Here is a 15,681-nt window from a genome sequence, read left to right as displayed (position 1 = left end):
CTTTGGAAATTTTTCCTTTGGTGGTAACTGGGGGCTTTAACTGTGGTTCTCATATGTCATAACATGTGATCTCTATCATAAGTGCTACCACTCAGCCCCTATTTCATCATTTTTAAAATTTTTAGGGAGTCGGGCGGTAGGTAGCGCAGCGGGTTAAGCACAGGTGGTGCCAAACTTAAGGACTGGCAAAAGGATCCAGGTTTGGGCCCCCGGCTCCCCACCTGCAGGGGAGTAGCTTCAGAGGCGGTGAAGCAGGTCTGCAGGTGTCTGTCTTTCCTCTTCTCTGTCTTCCCCTCCTCTCTCCATTTCTCTCTGTCCTATCCAACAACAATGACATCGATAAAAACTACAACAATAAAACAAGGGCAACAAAAGGGGAATAAATAAATAAATAAATAAAATAAAATTTTAAATGTATTTATTATTGGATAGAGCCAAAGAGAAATTGATAGAGAAGAGGGAGATAGAGAGGGAGAGACAGAAACAGATACCTGCAGTCCTGCTTCACTGCTTGTGAAGCTTTTCCCCTGCAGGTGGGAACCAGGGGATTGAACCTGGGTCCTTGTGCACTATAATGTATATGCTTAACTAGATGCACCACCACATAGCCCCCTTCAACATTTTTTAAGCTGCATACATATATATGTGATAATTTTCTTAGGAATTCATCTGTCCTGGGAATCAGGGTTTCTTGCTTCCAAGTTAGGGCTATTACGGAGTGTGTTGCTATGAACATAGTTATACATAGGTCTCTTTAGATAGTTATGATTTTTAAAATAATGTGTATATCTGTGGTAAAATATTGATAAGATATAATGTTTCAAAATAGCTGTTTATAATGGAAGGAACTGATGAAGCTACAGATGAAGAAAAATTCCATGAATTAATAATTGCTGATCCCAGGCAACAATTTTATTTACTTTTTTGTTAATCATTTAAGATTAATTTATCAATTGAATATATATTGAGAGAGAGCAGTGCTAAGGATCAAACTCAGGACCCATGCTCAAGAGTTTCATGCTATACCTATTGTGTCACCTACTTGACTATCATGATTAATCTGGGTCTGGGATATAGTTCATCCAGTAGAGCATGTGCCTTACTAGGCCTGAAGCCTTAGGTTCAAGTCTGAGCACCACATGATAATGATACCAGGGGAAGTTCCAAGGATTGTGCAGCAGTGCTGTACTTTCTCTCCTTCTCTGTCACTATTTCAAGTACAGTGAAAATAACAAAATAACATTCAGAAATGGTGTAGTCATGCATATGTATGGCACCAGAGTCACAAATAAATTATTACAGATTAATTTATTATAGATTAGTCTTACTTAACATGGTTATTATTTCTACCTCTGTACACAAACACACAATTTTCTTTTATTGTTGAATAGTGCCTGTTGTATGAATATAATAAAGATGTTTATCCATTTATTTTAATTAATATTTTTTAAAATTATTTTTCCACCTTAGATTATTACAAATGTGCTAGGAGCTGTTGTGTTCAAGACTTGTTGCTATCATCGTTTTCATGTCTTCTTCCTCCTCCTACTTCTTTCTTTTCTCCTCTCCGTAGCCCTCCTCTCCTTCTTCTCTAGGATTTCTTTTATGAAAGAGAGGAATAGAACAGAACACAACTCCCACAGGCACTGGAGATTGAGTCTGGGGTAAAATTCTTTTCTCTATCCATCTCATATCTCTGGCCTCAAGACCAATTTCTATATAGAATTTATTTTCTGTTGATAAAAACCTAATGGTCGAATGACTGATTATATAATATGCATATGTTTTTTTTTTACAAATAATTTTAACTGTTTTTTTATATTTATTTATTCATTTTCCCTTTGTTTTTGCCCTTGTTGTTTTATTGTTGTAGTTATTGTTGTTGTTGTTATTGATGTCTTCGTTGTAGGATAGGACAGAGAGAAATGGAGAGAGGAGGGGGAAATAGAGAGGGAAGAGAAAGACACCTGCAGACCTGCTTCACCGCTTGTGAAACGACTCCCCTGCAGGTGGGGAGCCGGGGGCTTGAGCCGGGATCCTCTCGCCCGTCATTGTGCTTTGCGCCAATGTTTTTGGTTTTTAAAAAAACTACTTCTTTCTTTCAGAGTGGCTCTACCATTTTGTTTTCTTTTTTATTTTATATTTATTTTTTATTTATTCCCTTTTGTTGCCCTTGTTTTTTATTGTTGTAGTTACTGTTATCGTCATCGTTGTTAGATAGGATAGAGAGAAATGGAGAGAGGAGGGGAAGACAGAGAGGGGGAGAGAAAGATGCCTGCATACCTGCTTCACTGCCTGTGAATCCAGTCCCCTGCAGGTGGGGAGCCCCAGGCTTGAACCGGGATCCTTATGGCGGTCCCTACAATCTGTGCCATGTGTGCTTAGCCCACTGGCTACTGCCCGACTCCACCATTTTGTTTTCAACAGCAGGCCATGAGAGTTCCAATTCTTCACATTCTTACCAAGGTTGAATGGTCAGTCTTTTAGATTTCAGCCTTTCTAAAAAGTGTTTAATCTTAGTGTGGTTTTAGCCAGCATTTTAAGATATTTTTTATTTTTAATCATGTGCTTATTTGCTATCCATTTTTCTTCTTCAGTAAAGTATCTTTTTAAGTTTTTGGCCAGTGGCCTAGGAAATAACATAGTGGATAAAGTGTTGGACTCTCAAGCATGAGGTCCTGGGTTCAATCCCTGGCACTTTAAATGCTAGAGTGGTACTCTGATTCTCTCCCCCTTTCCATATCTTTCATAAGTAAGTAAATAAACCTTAAAAAAATAACAATTGGTGAAATTATAAATAGATATAAGGAGTTCATTGCCTATCTTCTTGTTTTTATTGCTGCATCTAATGTATCCTGCCTAAGTCATTTGTAAATGATCTCTATCCGTGTTACATTCATTTAAAGCCTCCATGTTCTTCATGATTTTGAATTTTAGCTGTTTATTTATATTGAATTTACTGTAATGTAACATATTCTGAAATTTTTATTTATTGTCTTGGCATGTATTGACTCTATAACATGTTCTCTATGTTTTTTGGAACTTAAAGTTATACAAGAGGGGCCCAGGCAGTTGCACACCTCTAGATCATGCAGGTTACCATAATCAAGGACTGGAGTTCAAGTCCTTGGGCTCCACCTGCAGGGAGGAAGTTTCACAATTAGTGAAGAAGGGCTGCAGGTGTCTCTCTTTCTCTCTCCCTCTCTAATTCCCTCCTGCCTCTGTATTTCTTTCTGCCCTATCAAATAAGAGAAAAAGAGACAAAATGAGAGAGAGAAAGAGAAAGAAATAGAGAGAGAGGATAGCAATGGGAGCAGTGCATTCCCAAGGAGGCATCAAGCCCTATCATTAAACCTGGCAGCAAGAAAAGAAGTTATTCTCTAAATTATAATTTTTTTAAAAAATTTTATTATCTTTATTTATTGGATAGAGACAGCCAGAAATCAAGTGCATAGGGGAGATAGAGGGGAGAGAGAAAGAGAGACACCTGCGGCACTACTTCATCACTTGCAAAGCTTTTCACTTGCAGGTAGGAACCAGGGTCTCAAATCCGGGTCCTTGAGCACTGTAACATGTGCTCTCAACCAGCTGTGCCACCACCCAGCCCCTACTTGAAATTATTCTTATAAATAACATGTAGCAAAGCTTCTTTCAAGGTTGTAGGGCCAGGCTCAAACTTGGGTCACAAACATGACAAAGCAGTATAGTATCCAAGTGAGCTATTTCTCTGATCCTACAAATATTTTAAGAATTGAAATTATTTTTCTTTTTTAAAAAAATATTTATTGGATAGAGACAGCCAAAAATCAAGAGGGAAGGGGATGATAGAAAGGGAGAGAGGCAGAGAGACACCTGCAACACTGCTTCACCACTTGCAAAGATTTCCCCCTGCAGGTGGGGACGGGGGGGGGGGGGGGGCTGGAACCTGGGTCCTGGCCCATTGTAACATGTGCACTCAGCCAGGTGTGCCACCACCTGGCACCAACATTATATTTTTCTATTAAAATTATCTGGTTTCTGAAAAATATTTCATGATGTTTCCTCATTTTGAAATAGTAGTCATGTTTTCATAATTGATGCTTATTATTTTATGATGCATACCAGGTGATTTATTAGAATTCCTCTGAGGCCTAAATAAAACTTTTTTTGTTTATACTGATCTTCATTCATAATAGTTTGTTTTCATGTATGTTAACTTTGATTATGATATTTCCTTGATCCTAACCTATAGGAATTCTAAGAAGTTGAACTATGGGCGCTTTCTCCCAGAATGAAATTGTATTTGGGATTATAGGTGTTGTTACAAATTTGGCCTATAGTGTGTTGTATCACTTGGAATTCTGTCAAGCTTTAAATCTTAATATAAATATGAAAGTTAAATTTTCAAATCTTCCTGCAGTTTGTGTCTTAGGTATATTATTGATGGTGATAGCAGTAATCTTAGTAATGTAGGACCAAGAGTACATTGCAAGGTAGTTCCCAGAGATTGCTCTAAACTCCCAGACTTCTCCTACCATATGTCTCCTAAGAGAGAAGAACTAAATAACAATACAAAACTTTTATGTCCTAGCTTTGTGAAAACAAAGGTTTGGAGCAGGCACTTAAGTGACTTTGCACTGTTACTTCATTAAAAGTCAACAATTATATTTTCCTTTTACTTTTAATATGAGAATTAAATAAAATAATGAAATGGAATTACCTTACCACAGTTTTAAATTAGCTCACAGTATGACTTGGAAGTAAAGAAAGAAAACTACTAAGTTAAAATGACAGAAAATACGTATTTCAACTGTATGTACTGAAATTAAAAAATTATGAGAAAGTTTTAGATATTAACCTTCAAAATATTACTTGTCCCAGGTATGTATATTTTATTAAATGAGGTTTTATTTCCTTTCATTTTTACTTTATATTTCCAATGTGTCGACTTCATAATTTTTTCAAAAAGAATAAAATGTACAAATTAATCATAGTGTTTTGGATTTCATATATTTATTTATTTGTTTTTGTTTTTGAGGTAAACTTCATTTATAACATTATAGATTTTTACAAGTAGAATATTATACCTCTTCAGAATGTTAACACTCTACACCCACCACAAAAGTATTATCTTCTTAACACAAAAATTCATTGGATCATATTCAACCCTGCAACCTAACCTCGTCCCCACTGGAAACCTCTATGCTGATTTCCAAATCCAGACATTTAATATAATTTGACTTTGCATGTTTTCCTGTTTTGTTTCTTTATGGGGTTAGATCATCCTGTATTTTCCTTTTATATAAATCTCTTCAGTATTTATTGTAGGGAAACTTAAGTAAATTGGATTTCTTTAAGGTTGTTTGTCTTGAAAATTCTTAATCAATAACTTTAAACCTTATTCATTACCTAGCAGATAAAATTTTGTTTCTGCTGTTTTATTTTTGCTGAGCTGAGACCTCACACATGCGTATTTTCACCATTTCCAGACAGCATTCTCATTCTTGTCATTGTAGACAATGAAATAGAGATTATGGGGTTTGTAGTCCAGATTATAGAACCTTATTTTTCTCTGTTGCCATGACATTCCTATGTGATGTCAAGATTTACACCTGTATTACACACGTGGAAAAACATACACCAAACCAAATTAATGATTGTCTAATCCTTAAAATATTCTTGTGCATAATAGGTCTTTCCATGATTTTTTTAATTTATTTTTTATTTAAGAAAGGATAAATTAACAAAACCATAGAGTAGGAGAGGTACAACTCCACACAATTCCCACCACCCACTCTCTATATCCATCCCCCCCCCTGATAGCTTTCCCATTCTCTATCCCTCTGGGAGCATGGACCCAGGGTCATTGTGGGTTGCAGAAGGTAGACGGTCTGGCTTCTGTAATTGCTTCCTCGCTGAACATGGGCGTTGACTGGTGGGTCCATACTACCAGTCTGCCTCTCTCTTTCACTAGTAGGGTGGGTCTCTGGGGAAGCAGAGCTCCAGGACACATTAGTGGGGTCTTCAGTCCAGGGAAGCCTGGCCGGCATTCTGATGGCATCTGGAACCTGATGGCTGAAAAGAGAGTTAACATACAAAGCCAAACGAAATGTTGAGCAATCATAGACCCAAAGGTTGGAATAGTGGAGAGGAAGTGTTGGGGGGGGGGTACTCACTACAAACTCTAGTGTACTTCTGCTTTCAGGTATATATTTTGCACTAGTGTATGGATACGTGTGAATATATGCTCTCTCTCACAGAACCTGGTCTATATCTGGGTTTTGGGACTTTGTTAGAAAGTGAACCACCTGGGATGGAATTAGAGAATACTATGAAAGGAAAGGTCTCACCCGAGTAATGAAGCTGAAGGGTTATCATTCCACACCTAAAATCTCTGGACACAGTCTGAGCTGAAGCATGTTGACGTGGCAAACGTTGCACTGATTAGGTTGCGATCGGCAGATGAAATATTATTTGATATGGATTGGGAGAGGCATGTGGGAAAGTGGGCCCTACCCTAAGGTTCGAGGACTGGGGGAAATATAGGCTCTATGATGGAAATGTGAGGTTCCTGCTGTCTTAGGGTTCAAAAAGACAGTGGATAGTTATTGTTATCATCACATTATTTGGTAATTGGGTTAACTTTGAAAAGTCCTTTTGATAGGGTTTGCTGTAAAGTACCCATTATCTTGTATATAGCTGTGCCACTGGTTGCTTCTGATCTACTTGATCTAGGCTTTTGATAGAGACCACACATCATATACACATCCTATATATTAAAAAGACTCAGTCTGTATTTTAAAAACTTCGAGATATACAATTAATTTTCCCCCTCTCATATTAATTATCTAGTGATTTATATGACTACACTTTACTAGGAGTGTACATAAACACCATTCCACCATCAAAAGACAGTGACTAATCCCTCCCACACACTCCCACCCCGCATGGCCCAGGAAGCTGCATGTCTACAACTCACCACAGGGTTTTTACTTTGGTTCCCTACTTAAAATTTAGTCAGGTCCTGTTTTTAGTTTCCCTTTCAGATCTTCTTAGTCAGCTTCTGTTGATGAGTGGAATCATCCCATACTCATCTTTATCTTTCTGACTTAGCTCACTTAACATAATTCCTTCTAGCTCTGTCCAAGATGGGTCAGAGAAGGTGGGTTCATTGTTCTTGATAGCTGCATAGTATTCCATTGTGTATATATACCACAGCTTTCTCAGCCACTCATCTGTTGTTGGGCACCTGGTTTGCTTCCAGGTTTTAGCTATTATGAATTGTGCTGATATTAACATAGCAGTACACACAACTTTTTGGTTAGGGGTTATGGAGTCCTTGGGGTATATCCCCAGGAGAGGAATTACTGGGTCATATGGAGGGTCCATGTCTATCCTTGTTAGAGTTTTCCAGACCTTTCTCCACAGAGGCTGCACCAATTTACATTCCCACCGGCAATGTAAAAGGGTTCCTCTGTCCCCACAACCTCTCCAGCATTTGTTGATGCTGTCCTTTTTGATGTATGCCATTCTCACAGGGGTGAGTGGGTATCTCAATGTTGTCTTAATTTGCATTTCTCTGACAATCAGTGTCCTGGAGCAGTTTTTCATATGTCTGTTAGCCTTTTGAATCTCCTCTGAGGTGAATGTTTTGTTCATATCCTCTGCCCATTTTTGGATGGGACCATTTGCTTTTTTGGTGCTAAGTTTGCTGAGCTCTTTGTATATATTGGTGATTAGTTTCTTGTCTGATGCACGGCATTTGAAGATCTCCCATTCTGTGAGGGGTCTCTTTGTTTGTATAATAGTTTCTTTGGCTATGCAGAAGCTTTTCAATTTGATGTAGTCCCATTAGTTTGTTTTTGCTTTAGTCTTCCTTGCAATTGGGTTTATTTCATCAAAAATGTACTTCAGGCATAGGTGGGAAAGTGTTTTACCAATGTTTTCCTCTAAGTATTTGATTGTTTCTGGTCTAACGTCCAGGTCTTTGATCCATTTGGAGTTGATTTTTGTTTCTGGCGAGATATAGTGGTTCAAGTTAATTCTTCTACATGTTCCAACCCAGTTTTCCCAGCACCATTTATTGAATAGAGCCTCCTTCTTCCATATAATACCCTGGGCCCACTTATCAAAGATTAGATGTCCACAGGTGTGGGGATTTATTTCTGGAATTTCAGTTTTGTACCACTGGTCAGTGTGCCTATTTTTGTTCCAGTACCATGCTGTTTTGATGGTGATGGCTTTATAATAGAATTTGAGGTCTGGGAGTGTGATGCCTCCATTTCTGTTTCTTTTCCTCAAAATGGTTTTGGCAATTCTAGGTGTTTTCAGGTTCCAGATAAATGAATGTAGTGTTTGTTCTATTCTCTTATAAAAGCTTAGTGGAACTTTGATGGGTATTGCATTAAATTTGTATATGGCTCTGGGGAGAATATTCATTTTTATGATATTTATTCTTCTAATCCATGAGCATGAGATATCTTGCTATTTCTTGGTATTAGTTTCTATTTCCTTGAGTAGTGACTCATTGTTTTCAGTCTATAAGTCTTTCACTTTTGGGGTCAACTTTATTCCAAGGAATTTTATTGATTTTGCTGCAACAGTGAATGGGAGTGATTTCTGGATGTCTTCTTCTTCAGATTTAGTGTTTGCATAAAGAAATGACACTGTATTTTGTACATTGATTTTGTAGCCTGACACCTTGCTATATTGCCTAATAATTTCCAGTAGTTTTCTACTAGATTCTTTAGGTTTTTCTATGTATACTATCATATCATCTGCAAATAGTGAGAGCTTGACTTCTTCCCTTCCAATCTGTATCCCTTTGATTTCTTTCTCTTGCCTGATTGCTATGGCAAGAACTTCCAATACTATGTTGAAGAGTAATGGTGACAGTGGACAGCCCTATCTAGTCCCCGATCTGACACGGATTGCTTTCAGCTTCTGTCCATTGAGTAATGATGTTGGCTGTAGGTTTGCTATATGTGGATTCCACTATATTGAGGAATTTTCCATCTATTCCCATTTTTTGTAGAGTTTTGAGCATGAATGGGTGTTGGATTTTGTCAAAGGCTTTCTCTGCATCTATTGAGATAATCATGTGGTTTTTGGCTTTGCTTTTATTGATGTGGTGAATGACATTGATTGACTTACGGATGTTGAACCAGCCTTGCATTCCTGGGATGAATCCCACTTGTTCGTGATGAACAATCTTTTTGACATCTTGCTGTATCTGGTTATCCAAGATCTTGTTTAATATTTTGGCATCTATGTTCATCAGAGATATTGGTCTGTAGTTTTCCTTTTTTGTTCTGTCCCTATCAGCTTTTGGTATCAGGGTGATGTTTGCTATATAGAAGGTGGAAGGGAGTATTCCTGTTTCTTCAATCTTATGGAAAAGCTTAAGAAGTATGGGTACTAACTGTTTCCTGAATGTTCTGTAGAATTCATTTGTGAAGCCATCTGACCCAGGACTTTTGTTGTTGGGAGATTCTTATTAAAGTTTTCAATTTCTTTGTCTGTGATTGGTGCATTTAGGTTTTGTAGTTCTTCTTGGTTCAGTTTTGGAAGGTTATATGTTTCTAGCAATTGTTCCATTTCTTCCAGATTCTCTAGCTAGGTGGCATATAGTTCTTCATAGAAGTTTCACATGATTTTCTTGATTTTTGTGTTGTCATTTGTGATATCCCCTCCATCGTTTACAATTCTATTAATCTGCATCTTCTCTCTTTTTTGTTTGGTTTGTCTGGCTAGGGGTTTGTTAATTTTGTTTAATCTTTCAAAGAACCAACATTTGGCTTCATTGATCTTTTGTATGGTTCTCTTATTTTTGATGTTGTTTATTTATGCTCTAATTTTAGTGATTTCTGTCCTTCTGGTTGCTTTAGTGTTCCTTTGTTCCTCTTCCTCTAAGTCCTTGAGGTGTGCAGTAAGGTCATTCATTTGAGATTCTTCCTGATGTTTAATATGTGATTGTATGTCTATAAGTTTCCCTCTCAGTACTGCTTTAGCTATGTCCCAAATATTTTGATAGGTTGTGTCTTCATTTTCATTTGTTTCCAGGAACATTTGAATTTCCTGCTTGAGTGAATCTCTGACCCAGTGGTTCTTAAGGAGTTTGTTGTTTAGTTTCCAAATTCTGTGCCTTTAAATAATTTTCTGTTTGTTGTTAAATGTTAGTTTTACTCCACTGTGGTCTGAGAAGATACTTGGGATTATTTCAATGCTTTTGAATTTATTAATGCTGCCTTTGTGGCCTATCATGTGGTCTATCCTTGAGTATGTGTTACGTGGATTTGAAAAGAAGGTGTATTCCAGTTTTTGGGGGTGAAGGACTCTGAAAGGATGGAAAACTATCATACAGGCTAGTGGACAACAAAAAAAAAAAGCTTTTTTTTGTTGTCCATTAGCCTGTATGATAGTTTTCCATCCTTTCACTTTAAGTCTGTGTTTATCTTGTTGTATCAGATGGGATTCTTGTAAGCAGCATATGTTGGGTTATGTTTTCTGATCCATCCCCCCCACTCTGTGCCTTTTGATAGGTGAGTTTGAGCCATTGACATTTATTGATTTAATGTATTGTAGTGCCATTGTTCAACAAATTTTTATTTGCTCTGATATATTGACAGTATTATAGTGATGTTCTTGTTTATAAGAGGTCTTTTAGAATCTCTTTCAGGGTTGGTGATGGTTGCCTCCTTTAACTGTTGTTTGTCTAAGAAGGTTTTGATCCCTCCATCTAGTTTGAATGTAAGTCTAGCAGGATATATCATCCTTGGTTGAAACCCTTTTTCATTCAGGGCTTGATAGATATCTTGCCATTCTCTTCTGGCTTTTAGAGTTTGAGTGGAGAAGTCTGCTGATAGTCTTATGGGTTTTCCCCTGTATGTGACTTTTTGTTTCTCTCTTGCAGCCTTTAGGATCCTTTCTTTATCCTTACTTCTTCTCATTGTGACTATGATGTGTCTTGGTGTCTTCAGGTCTGGGTTGATTCTCTTTGGAACTCTGTGGGCCTCTTGAATCTTGATGTCCTTTCTGTTATTCAGGTCTGGGAAGTTTTCTTATATTATTTCCTCTAGAATGTTTCCTTCCCCTTCCTCTCTTTCTTCCTCTGGCAGACCAATTATACGAATGTTACTTCTTTTGAGATTATCCCATATTTGTTTGTTGTTGTTTTCAGTGTCTCTCAATCTCTTTTTGAGCTCTTTCACCTCTTTCTTAGTTTTCTCTAACTCATCCTCTGTCTAACTAATTCTGTTCTCTGCTTCTCTTAGTCTGCTTTCCCTTCCCTCAGCTTCTTTCCTCAGTTCAGCTATTTCAGCTTTCAGTTCTCTAATTGCCTCAAGATAATCAGTATTTTCCTTGGGTGTCTTAACTGTTGTTTCCCTAATACTGCCATTCCTTTCCTCCAATGTTGTTTTCATTTCTGTGATTAATAAGTTTATTATTGCTTGCATACTTTTCTTATCTATGGTTACTTCAGGCTGATTTGTAGTTTCTTCTGGGCTCTTGTCTTCATTCATTGTAGTAGCAGTTTTATCTATGGTTCTTATCTATGATTACTTATCTATGGTTACTTCAGGCTGATTTGTAGTTTCTTCTGGGCTCTTGTCTTCATTCATTGTAGTAGCAGTTTTATTTGCTCTTGATCTACCCATTTTTTTGATTTATGTGTTTCTTATTTTGAAGTTCTGTTGTTCCTCAGTTGTTGTGTTTTGAGTACAAGCAACAGTGTACTAAATACCTTTATGACAAATGCAATTACCAATCACAGAAATTACAATAGCAACTGAAGCTAAGATTGAAGCAGTTTAATCACTACCAGTTATCCAAACAGTGTCTTCAGTCTGTGAAAAAATAGCAGCCAAGTCCAAGTGAAGAAGAAAGAGAAAGGAAAGAAGGGATAGCAAGAATAGACAGTTATGAAAATCTACTATCCACTGTATATTCTAGGGGGTAGCAAGAGGAGAATGGGAAGTAGAGCAGAGATACACACATAGAGAGTCCACTCTGAGTCAGATTTCTTCCCCCAAATAATTCCCAAACATTTATCAGTGAATTCAGAAAGCCGAAGGAGGATGACAAGAATGAGAAAAAGAAGGAAAAAAAGAGAGAGAGAAAATAAAAAAGATAATAAATAGAACAGTAATAAAAGAGAATTGAAAGGAAAAGTTTTTATTTATTTATTTATTATTATTATTTAATTAGCTAGGTGGGATGGTAGAGTGGGTTGGGGAGGTAGGAAGAGTGAAATAAGTTACTTTAGCAATGAATAAGACACTCAGTCCCCTAGCAATGGAAAATGCACTAAGAGTTAATTCTGGTCAACCTGAAGAAGAGGGGGAAAGGGATAATTGTTTATCAAGTATTGATAATAAAATAGAACAGAGTAAAAAACCTGTCCTGTCTTCAGCTTGGAGTGCTCCAGATTGCCTCAGGCCCTCTGAGCAGAGGCAGCTGATTGTTGAGAAAATAAAGCAAACAAACAAACAAAAAAAAACCTCTGGTGGTCTTTCCCTGTCTGAGTAAGCTCTGCTTGGTGGAATATTTGTAGCTGGAATTGGCCACTTAGAAAGAAGAACAGCCAAGGGTTTCAGAAAGGAATAGAGTTGGAGTTGGAATGACACCCCCTGGTGGGACAGGAATCTTGGTAAAGAAACAGGCTCGGCAGGGGAGCCTGCTAGAAGCAGATCTCTGGCCCCCAGGGAGTGGTTATGGGTGGGAGGGGGTCAGAGGTGCACCTTGGGAATAACAATTAAAAATTTTTTTTCCTTTCTTTTTACTCTATTTTCTAACCCAAATTGAGTTATAGTCACCTCCTAGGTGTTACTGCTAGGACCTCTTATTGACTGTTCTGCTAAAGGCAAAAAATCCTACCGTTTCCAGTAGATGTTGTTGGAGCTCAAGCCACTAGCAGCTTCCCAGTCCACCATCTTCCAGAATCCCCCCTGTACTAGGTCTCTATGATTTTTTTTTTTTCTCCAGAGCACTTCTTTGTTGCATAGCTCTGGATTTTGGTCGTGCTGAGAACTGAACCTGGAACCTTAGGGCCTCAGGCATGAAATTCTTTTTGCATAACCATTATTCTGTCTCCCCAGCCCTAGTCTTTAGATATTTTTAAATTAAGTATCTTTTTATTTATATATTGGATAGAGATAGCCAGGGATTGAGAGGAGAGGAGAGATAGATGGAGAGAGACAGATAGAGACACTCTAGGACTGTTTTACTACTTGTGAAGCTTTCCCCCTGCAGGTGGAAACTGGGGGCTTGAGCCTGGGTCCTTGAGCATTGTAACTTGTGCATTCAACCAGGTGTGCCAGCACCGAGTCCATCTTTAGATTTTCTGTAGAGAAATTGGCTAATATTTTATGGTGTTTCTCTATTAGTGACTCTTTGTTTTTCTCTTGTTTCTTTACAAAGTATAAACTCTCTCTTTGCCTTTAACCCTTGCCATATTAATTATTATGTGTCTTGTTTAGCAGAAGTTTGGAACACAGTACTTTCTGAATCTAAAGTTATATTTCTTTCTTAATTTGGGTAGAATTCTTGGCTATTACTTCTTTAAATAAGAATTCTATAACTTCTTTTTCACGTACCCCTATGATTCATATGTCATATCCCCCCTCCCATAAGTTCCTTACATTATCTTCACTTATTTAAGCGTTTCCATCATTTCCTGGGAAGTTCATGATTTTCAGTATAGTTATTGACACATAGGTATAACTTCTCATTTCTGTAAAACACTCTCACTCCCAACTTAAATCCTTTTCTTCTATTATACACCATGACCACAATTCCCTCTTTACCCCTCCCCACTCCTCCTTTACCAGACTCCTTTGCTTTGATGCAATTTTCTTTCTTTTGGCAGAGTTTATTTGATAGATTCTTTTATCTATCTTCCAGCCCACAATTTTAATCTTTGACTTGTATTTTTTATTGGTGGACCCCCTACTGTATTTTTAAGTCAGTGGTTATATTCTTTATGTGTAAGTTCTTTTATGATATTATCTCATACATTTTCTAACTTTTCCATGTACTCTTTAGGAAGATTTCATAGCTCTGTTAATGGTAGGATTTTCTTTCAGTATGGTAATTTCCACTATCTTCTCATTATATTTGATGTTCTATGAAGACCTACCTCTGATTGTGTTTTGAGCCTGCATTGTGAACAATGGCATGGAGTTATGAGTGCTCAACAGTAACTAGGCTAGTGTGGGCACAAGTTCAAGTCTCATATGTGGCTGGGGCCTCTGTCTAGGTAGTTAAAGTGCTGAGCACAGTCTGGTTTGGGGAGGGCATGGTTTATGACAGAATGAGAGCTAGCAAGTAGTTCTTTTAGAAATTTACCTCCAGGGTCTGTTGCTATGGAAACTAAATTTCAGAGGGCATAGAAATGTCTGTTGCTACAACTTCCCCTCTTCTCCCTTATAGATTTTTATTTCCCATTTTGTGTTGTGGAGTTATACTGCTTGCCATTCTAGAATCACGTACTTTATGATTCTCTTCTTATTGTGGTTGTCAGGTGGGTGAACTATTTTCATCTTGGGAGAGTGTGTCTTTCTGTATCCAACTGTCTGGATGTTGCTTTTGTTCTTTGCTGTGATAAAAACATCTATGTCTATGTGGACTTTTCTTTGTGCTGTTTATTTTGTGGGTTTTACAGTTGATTTCAGGAGGTGGAAAACAAAAGGAGACTTTTAGTCACCCAGGCCCTTCCCCACATCAAGTACCTTTAAGAATTAGTATATATAATCAATTAATTATTAAATAATTTTCAGTTATTTCCAATTTTCAAAATTTCAGTTTTCAAAGAATAAATAAATTTTCAAAGAATAAATTGTAGGGTGTCAGTGCTACATTTTTGTGTCACTCATTCATTAGAAAAGTACCTGTATTTGGAATAGCAGCATCTGTTAAGTCAATCCATTGCAATGTGATTTTAATAATGATATGAAAAGAATTATCATGGGCCCTGTCTGCCTGAATAGTTATAAGCACTAGAGAGACCTTGGGCTCTGATGAGTCATTATACACATTTAACCTATCTATTATTAGTCTGAATCAGACCCCTACTGATTTTGACCAAAAGTGGTTGTCATTTGACAGCTGTTTAATAGTTATTTGTGAACTAATTTGGTTTGTTTAGTTCATTTTGTTGAAAATTTCCCATATTGTAATGACATACTTATGCTAATGATTTTCACTATCAGAAAGACCAAGAATTTATTAGCATGACAATTGAAGTGTAACAATTACATACATATTTTATGTAAATGGTGTTGAGTGTCCCTGTTTGACAATAGCTTCATTGCTAAATGTTGTTATGTACCAATAAAATATATTAAAGTGATTCATGTTTATTATTATATTTTAGCACTTTACATTTTATGTCGCTTATGCAAGTTTGGCTAATTTTCTTTATATAAATTTAATAACATTTTCTTCCCTCTCTTTTGACCTACGTATAGGAAAGGTGATTTGTTTTAAAATTTTAGTTTAGATTTTGATGTTGCTGCTACTGGGAATTTTATAGGAACTTTTGCTGATTTTGTAAATGATGTCTTTATGGTTGACACCATCCACAGTTATAGTGACACAGGGCATAGTTGCAAACTAAGCAGAGAATTGGGTTTTATCTCCAAATTAACTGCCCCATCACAGTTAGAAAGATATTATTCAAATGCTATATGGTTATGCAACTCA

This window comes from Erinaceus europaeus, chromosome 2 (assembly GCF_950295315.1).
Source record: "Erinaceus europaeus chromosome 2, mEriEur2.1, whole genome shotgun sequence".
Taxonomy (NCBI): Eukaryota; Metazoa; Chordata; class Mammalia; order Eulipotyphla; family Erinaceidae; genus Erinaceus; species Erinaceus europaeus.
Note: the sequence above shows the minus strand (reverse complement) of the source record.